Below are 10,065 nucleotides of genomic sequence, written 5' to 3' on the forward strand. Positions count from 1 at the left end.
AAATAATCAAGATATTACGGGCATGGATATTTTGTAACATTAACACTATCTAGTACACGTGAGAAAAGGTATGCAAATATGTTTTCATTCATGTACTATGGTGTAGACAAAAGTGTAACACTATCTTGAATACTTTGAAAGATGATTTTGGCAATTTTGAAAATATGACGCAGACTCCGTTGCACTGTTGTTTCTTCCTTTCTGCTGTATGACAAACAAGTTGTAGAGTGTACATTGTACATGTCAGTGGTATCGATTGTTAAGTATTTATTGTCAAAAAGATGAATTATACTGGTGTTTTCTCTTAGGTTTAAAACTGCTAAGTAGTAAGTGTAGTTGTACCAGAGTAAGATGGGATTAATAATTGCAAGCGTGTAAAAGAGGCTGGTACTGAGATGGGTTTTTTTTCAAAATAGTTTTCCTCCCGGTCATTATCACTGATTTATTGTATTGTATTGGATTATTATTTTGGGTTACTATTTTATGTCACATATTGATTGTAGATTTATTTTTTAAATAAAAAGTTGAAAAGAAAATTGTATATTTAAAGAGTTTAGTAAGGGACATATCTTGTGGCGGAGGGTTTTCAAGAAGGAAATGAACAATTTCAATTACTCAATAGTTTCAGAGTATTGTTAATTTAGCCTCCTAGTGCAGACTAAAATTTTAGATAGATTGTGTATTACAATATATTTTTATTGTTCTGTAAAAGGTATTTGAACAAAATTTTGATATTTCTATCTATATATTTTGGCTTATTTAGCTTATATTTCATAGTCAAGAAAAAAAAATACTCCGTTTTTTGCCTAAAATTAGCTCATTTTATGTCAAACCTCAATTTTTTGGGATGTGTCTCCTACTTTTTTCATTTTTATATTAAACATTTAAAGTATGTCTATTTGTATACAAAGTTTTGTAAAGATGACATTACTATGATTTTTTAATATGCCTAATAATTTGATTCCTCAATTACAATTTTGTAACAATCGTTACATTTGCTGTTATATTCATTATGTACTGGCATTTGAAGCCATCAGTAAAAACAAGGTTTTTAAAACTTTGACTTACATATTACTTTTATTGTCACTGAATGAGTTCAACTTCATACCGTTTTGAAAAAAAATTACTAAATGATAGTAAAAACTATAAATATTTGTTTTATTTCTTCCAATAATTAATCTCCATACACAATTTGAGCAATAATTTCCATAAATTTTAATTACATTTTTAGGCCCCGTATTTATCACAACAAAATGGCATATGAAATTGGTCACAAATTAGATTATTGCATGATAATTTTAGGCCCCCATCTTTATTTCTTGGATGATTGTCATTACTATTATTTCAGGTGCAAACTTCCTTAAAGAACTTTAAATAAAATGCACATTTTGCGTATTTAAATAAATCCAAAGTTCGTAAAAAAAAAACCAAACCAACAAAAAAAACCCACAAACGCTGTCATTGTCTACATATTACATGTGTACAAGTACGCCAGCTTAAAATGTTGCACCTTTACCAGTTGGTATCAATCTTTAAATTGACAGTGTAATTGAACATGAAGTTGTTTGATAAGAAAAACTCGTTATGTCCTCACTTTGGTTGAAGATATTGATAACCTTATATGCACCCTAAAGATAGCATTCCAAACAGTACCAAAATGCATGTTAAAATCCAAATTCATAGATATTATATTATATAGGAACATTTACATAATAAAAAAGCATTATTTTCAACCTTCTCTAGTATACATGCTCAAATGGTATGGGAAAAATCCATTATCAACAAACGATTATGCATATATATCTTATAAGTTGATTTATAAATGTTGATATCATTTTGCAAACAATGTCCATTTTTTGCAAATCAACAATATATAAGGTGCATGTAGTATTAAACTATTTAATGCTTGAGCAGTCAATAGACTCGAATATTTTCCCGATGTGCAGGGAACAGCTCAGTATGATCTATTGCCCGAGGCTAACGGACGTGGTCACAATTATAAACTACAGAAGGTTTTCATACCATTATGCATTCAGGTCATTGTTGATTAATACCACGATGGCCTAAAAGATCAATTTTAATGGCAATAGTTAAATAACATAATAAAGTTATCGATTAATTTTTATCAATTAATTGTTTTCTAAAATAAGTTGCCGGTACAATAGATCGCAGTCTATTGACCGGCGGTCCAAAATATCACAGTTTATTGACCGGCGTCTAATAGATCGCAGTCTATTGACCGGCAGTTTTATTGATCAATTTGAAACCTGAATAAATATATAAAATAGACGATAATATTTAACCTGTAATAAAACAACAAAATCACTTTGACTAGGTAATATTTCAACATACCAACTTGTTGCGATTAAATAAGTTTATATTATTAAAACATCAAAAAGGCATTTCAAAAAACAATAGTGATCATCATTTATATTAATGATATTCCCTTTTTTAATAAACAAAGCCTTCAAATATTGCATGTCATTACATAATACAACATGCGTGAAAAAGGCGCTTTTTCAAGCGACTATGCTCAAGTATGTATATCCGGTCTCATACAACCTCTGATATTGATGATGGTTTTTTTTCACTTTTTTTCTCCCCCCCCCCCTCTTTTGGGGGGGAGGGGTCTCTATAGTTGAATAAATAGTAGTGAATTATCTTAATTGACATCATTACTGTTCTGGAATAGCTGTAGAAGTAATGTCTTTTAAATAGTAACTGCAAGCGTAGAAGAATACATGGAATTGTACAGTTGTTGCCTTGGTAGGTGAAATTGAAGAAATATATGTTAGATAATACATTGCTGCTGTTAAAGATGTTCATGTAGCTCTAGAAGTTTATGTAGAATGAAAAGCTGTTGCTCATGTGGATGTAGCATTATACGTTGGCTGATCCGTTGTTGCTAATGTGACTATACAATAACACGCGGAACGACCCGTTGTTACTGAGGCTGACATATAAGTATGCCTTTGCTTATCCATTAGCTGTAAGAAAAAAAATATTTGGGATTGTCTATTGTTTCTTGTGTTGCTGTAGAAAAATACGTTAACTATGTCGTTGCTGTTAGTTTGACTGAAGAATTATACATAAAATACTCCAATGTTTCTGGTGCGGTTGTAGAATTGATCCTGGGATAATCTGTCGTTCTTGGTTTAGCTGAAATATATTTCGAGATACGATCCCATGTTGCTTTTGTAGGTAAAGTTGTAAAGTTGAACGTTGGATAATAAGCTGTTGCTGCTATAGGTTACATTGTTAAACTGTACATTGAATTTGAATGTTTTGCTGGTGATATTAAAGAGTTGAACGTAGAATGACCGAATGTTTCTGGTTGAAGTCAAGTTTTAGAAGTGTTTGTGGAATAATTAGTTACTGATTGTGCAGCTGTTGTAAAATTTAGCATAAATCTGAAAGTTGTCACTCGTGTAGTGGTTGTAGAGGGCAAAAGAGATATTTCTTATTATTCTATGTTTCTATCTGTTCTTGATAATCTGAAAAGTATGGTGGTTTTGGGGGATGATTTACCTGTCATGAATGCTGATAATGGTTTAATTGATGTTGTTGCCCTTGTCAAAGCAAGTGATGTAGTATCTGTTGTGACAAGATTTGGCGATGATGTGGCTTTTGTTAATGACAAAGAGGTACTAGAGGCTGGTAAATGCATCGAATTAGATATGATTGATGTTTTATTATCTTTATCACAATAATGATATATACTGGTCCTGTTCCCGATTGTATGGTGTTTGTTGTAATGGTCTTATTTCCTGACATGATATGTACAGGTGTGGTTGTTGGTATTATTGTGTTCGAAAATGTGGATTCTGTTGTAGCAGTGTTAATTGACGTCGATGAAAGCAATGTTTTTGTTAACGGTGATGTTGTATTGTTCATAGAGTTACGGTTCGTGTAAAACAGAGTAAAAGATGGTGAACTTGTATTAAGAGACGATGGATTATTTTCGTCAGATGTTGATGAAGGCAGATGTGTAAATTGAGCTGATGTGTTAGTGTTACTACTAAAAAATGTAGTATTTAATGATTTTGATTGTGTTCCGGATGTTATTGGATATGCATCAGTTGTTTGGTAATGTGTTGCATTAAGATGTAGTGGTGTGGTGGGTGTGGTCAAATTAAATGAAGTCGAGTTTGGTGGATACAGCTTTGTCAGTGAAATTGATGTTGTAGCTTTACTGTTGTAAGGCGTTGAATAAAGTGATGTTGGGGAAGCAGTTGTAAGAGTGGTTTGTTTTGAAGTGATGGAACCAAAAGGAATTGACTGTGACTGTGTTGGTAAAAATGACGTATTCGTTTTAGTTGAACTCATTGATGTCATTGGTGGTCTAGAATGCAATGTATTATTTGAGAACGTTGACACGTGCGATGTAGTTGTATTTCCTGTGGTAGAGACAATTGGTTGAAGTTGATTTGTCGTCCTGATTTCCGATGTTTTCAATGAGTAGGTGGCAAACGCCTTGGGTGCATTAGTATGCATATCACTTTCTAGATTTAAAAAAGAGAACATTTTGAGAGAAAAATAAAAATCAATGGCATAAGAAACGTCACCGAGAAGTGAACGAACTTCGTTGGAACCTGATCATTATTTTGTTAAAAATTGGATGACATCTTGGCAGATGTAATCACTTATCAACCAAGATTACATCAAGATTACATCTGTATTTTTTAAAACATTTTTGTCTTTAACTCATATCTACGTTTGATAAGAACTCTGAAGATATGTGTATTTTGTTGGTTATGATAAGGCAACATACAAAGCATGAGCGAGGTGGTCATTTCATTTGAAAGTTATTACCACTTGACCCGTTAAATATTCACACAGAAATGAGTGTCGTAATGGTATGTACATGTATGATACAATACATTAAAGATGCAATAGATGGGATAGGAATTAAGGCAAAATTTTATCAGCATTTGCATGTTTATTGATGTATTTTTAAAGCAAACTGTTGCACTTTATATAATAGTATGGTTTCTTTAATCACGTAATTGGTAGTTGTGAGTTGACTTTACACTATATTGTTTATGATTTGTTGATACGTTTGTAAGGTAGAGCTATAAAAACAGCTCTAGCCGACCAAACACTACACTAGTCTTGATAAAACAAATGTTTTATTAGTCAACGCATATATGCCATACTAGAATAAATAACATATTATACATATTTATGTGAAACAAAGTTACTTTTATATGTTGTGAAGAATTTGCCAAGTGTTTTCATGCATCGTTCTAATATTCAACGTACTCGATTTCAGTGCAAATATTCCCACACACTGATGTTTTCATTTAAAGAAAATAAAGAAATAAACACACGTGGATTTTTTTTAAAAGCAACATACCATTGTCCTTTGAAGCAAGTAAAACAGCAGTAGTGATTACAGCTGCTGCTACAATCAATGTTGCTATCACCAGGAATGGTAGCCATATTTTTCGTCTTGTTGGACTTTTAACTGGAATGTGCTCAAAATTCTTTTCAATGTCCTACATATATAATATAAAGAAAAACAACAAAGATCAATAAACTATTCCGAATACATTTTTGGATGGTCAAAATTTTGAATCGGACATTAATCAACCCGAAGAAATTGGGATATTAGTTAAAATAATTAGATATATGGTTTCGTCATTTTCTTTACACCCGATAAAAGTACATGCACAACACTGCCATTCGACATTTTCTGATATGGATGCAAAAGCGTGTGCGTAGATATGATATTGCTCGACTCTGAAGTACTGATTAAATTATGAATTATACAGTCAAAGTGCCATACTTTTAAGCGTAAAATTAAAAATAATGTTGAACAAATATTCTTCAATAATATTTATATTCCGTGTAGCTATTCCCCTTCTTTTCTTGTTAAAAAGCTTTCAATACCCTACTATCAGTTCACTTGGTGCTTCAATAAGTCATGTGGCGTCATTGTAAACTGAACAGATATATAAGCATCCCGCTTTTATTCATTGAATAGAATTTTCAAAACTAATGCACCCACAGCAATGTAAATAAATTTATTTGACGGTAATGGTTATCAGAATAGGGATATCCTGGTTTCGGTAATAAATGCATTAATGAATATAAGCATTTTAAAGAATAACTAATTCATTTGACGTCATAATGTAAATTTTCCTGACCTTTTTTGTCTAAACGACTTTATAGACAGTCATAACTGTGCAGGGAGTAACTAGCTATCCACCATGCTAATATTGGACTTCATTTAAGGTCAATATGTGGTTGCATGAATATGTATATTGACCCATGTCAAGTGATATCGACCAAAGACGCAGAAAGTGATATCTAACAAGCCTTTAAGGTCGAAATCACCGTCTTTGTCTTCGGTCGATATCGCATGACATGTGTCCATAGAATCACACAAATGTAATAATCAAACGATGAAATCCTTAAGTGTATAATATCAGTAAATATGTCGTGGTGAAAATTGGTCATCTGCATCTATTCTTTCCTACTACTAAAGAAGTGTTTGCCTTTTTTTATAAGGAGGTTAACAATGAAGAAGAGATTAAAAAACAAACCCAACAAGCTAATATTTTTAAAGTAGTACTGAGCAAATAATATATCAATTGGTATTAAACCGATTTTTTTAATCCAGGGTGAAGGGCACTGAAAACTAGAGTGATATGCATATATGGTAAATAAATTGTGCCTTATGCCCCAGTCACACATTCACGGATCAACTCTACGGTTCTACTACGTAATATTTTCCACGGTTGACACCGGAAAATCTAATGATACGGAAATTAGTACGGATGCACTACGGAATGGATACAAATTGATACATACGAATTACTACGGATTTTTACGGAGTTAAAACGGACTTCTACGTTCTAAAACGGTTTAGTAAGTTTTTCTAAGGATGTACTACGGTGGTTTCATCCGTAGTGGAATTTTGAACATGTTCAAAAATTGTCGCAGCTATACAAGTATTGCTACGTTTGGATACGAATGATTCCGGATCGCTTCCGTAGCTTATCCAGCATTTAATCCGTGAATGTGTGACTGGGTCATAATGAAGTGATGTGATGGAAATGACTGTGTTTTATAGTGACCGAACAAAAAGTAATAATAATGGAATACACTAAACATATAGGAGCATAAATGTGTTAAAAGGTGATTTACAGATATAAGATAGTGACATTGACAACTAATTGTTCTTAATGATATCACTTCACTCTTCTGAGGTTGCAAAAAAAAGTATCTAATATATGTCTTTTCGTATCATATTTCACAAATTGTCAGTGCATGAAATATAGGAATATCCTTACATAATAAATTCAAACCAACAATATTATTTTAGTTGATTCATACGTATAACTAATTGATTTATATTTTTACTTAAGTATGAAGTCTTTTGCAAAGTATACCAACTTTCGAATTTGTTATTTTTTTTATAGAAAAATAGAACTGTTTATTCCCAAAGAACTACATTTTTCATAGCCGAAACAATGCACTTATAATCAAAATTGTATTGTGGTTTGCAAATTCAGTATTGTTAAAATTCGACTATAAAACGTATATTTTTACTATTAATGGAAAACCAACCCAAATATAAGCCAACCCCCCCCCCCCCAAAAAAAAAAAAACAAAAACAGAAACTTTGTTCCTTAAAAAATGTATTTTTCTTTTCTTACCGGATTGCTTTCCATCTTGTATAATATATGCCGATATATGTTAGACGTGCAAGTTGTTGATTTAGAACGACCAAAAATCAATAAAACAACAGCAAGACGTCTTTATCGCTTACCGTCGAAAAAAAACAGTCATTGCCTGTAGATATCTGGTGGTTTTTAAGCGAGCACTTTAAAAGATTTATGATAAAAGAACTTATACCGCTTCTACTCTGATTTAAGCACTTGAAAACTTAACTACACGCTTAAGATACCGTTTCAAACAGTAAATATTATTTTTTTTTTAAACAATACTCCTTTAAATATTTTTTTAAAAGATGCTAGATAAAAGCCCAAGCCCAATCAACTCATTTTAGTAGGCCATTTAACATCATTCTTTTGCGGTTAAATGCTTTAGTTTCGCGAAAAAAACATTCCTTTCCCATAAAACATGAAACTTTCGCGATAAAACGCAAAACTATCTCGTAAAAAATGGTAGCTTTTGGGATTATACGCGTAACCTTCGCGAATAAACGTCAATTTTTTTTATTCAAGATAACGTTTACTCAGGGTTTTCCATTTAAAAACAATTTTTTTTAAATGCTAAAAACCTGAAGTCAACAATTGATCATTAAGACACATATGACAATGTTATAAACAAATTTTGATATTGATATCAATGTTTTGTTAATTTCAGGAAGATATGTTGCGACAATGGTGGATTTATATTAAAACACAGTAAATTCGGACTATTTACTTTTTGTAGCAATGAAAGAGTTAACGTTTTTACGGTTTTCGACTTTCTAATTAAATTGTAACGCGGTTGATTTAAGATTAGTTGAAATAGAATCAGAGGGGACTTTTCCGGATGTGCTTTTGCCATGCAACTAACCGGTAACACAATTTCTCTAAACGTGTATGTATGTTCAAATATATGCATTTTTTTGTTTCGTACATTTACTCATACCGTCAATGGTTTTCACATAATATATTGATGCGTATCAAACAGATGTCTGTCAATCATTGAGTTGGTAAATTTTACATTTGTTTTCGTATTTTGATATTTGAACAAAGTATTTACAAAAATTTAAAGTAAATTTGCTTATTTAGGATTTTAAAATAATTAAAAAAATCAAATTCAGGACCCCTAAAGCTGTGTCTACGATATGTAAAAACCGCTTCGCCTCCACCGATCTAATCGTGTTTATCTGAAATACAAAGATTCTGATTTAAACATTTGGTGGGATGTCACGCACGACATTCTTTATTACATGTACAACGGTGTTATCTTTTAATCTAAAATTTTGCAATTTTAAGGAAAACATCTTGCCGAATCATTTAATCGTGCTCATTGAAACAATAAAATGCTTTATTTTGGTGATTCATTCGGGAAATGAAGGTAGAAAACATAACCCGTTCTGGCAGGTTATGTAATTTTTGTCTGCAATGTTCGCTTCCTTTAAAACCCGCATGAATCATAAGAAAACAACACCATTTTATTCTTTTTATTAACATCTTTCTTTAGACTTATTAGTAAATTGATTATGAAAAGTTAGTAAAATTCACTGAATTACTATTAATAAACATAAGTACGTTAGCTAAAAGAAAAGACCATATCGTTTCCTGTGAGACTTTGAGTCGGACATCATCGTGATTATTTCGTGCAGTCCGTGATTTTTATTAGGTCGCTGTAGGTTTCGACCAATCGATAAACAGGGAGGGTTTATTTAAGTCCTGTCAGTATCTTGTCAATTTTAGCTGCTGTAGATTTTGACCAATTGTTTATGGGAGCATTTAGATTTTAGTCTAGCTGTTTCTATAGATATGTGAATTACCTTAACGTTTCCGTAGGAAATAGAGATAATGACACTTGCTAGCTATAAATATTGATCGATGACAGTTCTATCAGACTTTTTATTTGTACGAGTTGATATTTCATTGCTCCTAACGTTTAATGAGTAGTTGTTCCAGGAACTCTTAGTGTAAATGCGTTAGAATTTGTATAATAAATAAATAAATATCTAATCGAACTTTTATGGTACGAACCAAGTTTCGAGTGTTTAACTCTTAATTGATAAATAGTCGTAAGAATGTGTCGTACACCTAACCTTTTAATGCATCGTACGGTCTGTACAGGGTCAGGTAGTGAATTTGTCGTCGCTCCGCTACAAGCGCAGAATCAAGCCTGGTTGACATATTAAAAGAACAATCCAAGTACCGAGAGTACCGAAATCAGGGTCTTGAAAGTTTGAATAAGTGAGTGTCCACGTTTTCCTCGAATATGCTTTCAAAAATTATGAGTTTGAATATAACGTTTCATTTTATGTTAAAAAACGATTTTTCAATTGCCTGATACTTTGTCTAAATTTAACTAATCCCGACTGGGACTGTCCCTCATAATTTTTTGAATTGACACAACGGTATT

Source organism: Crassostrea angulata, chromosome 2 (assembly GCF_025612915.1).
Source record: "Crassostrea angulata isolate pt1a10 chromosome 2, ASM2561291v2, whole genome shotgun sequence".
Lineage (NCBI taxonomy): Eukaryota > Metazoa > Mollusca > Bivalvia > Ostreida > Ostreidae > Magallana > Magallana angulata.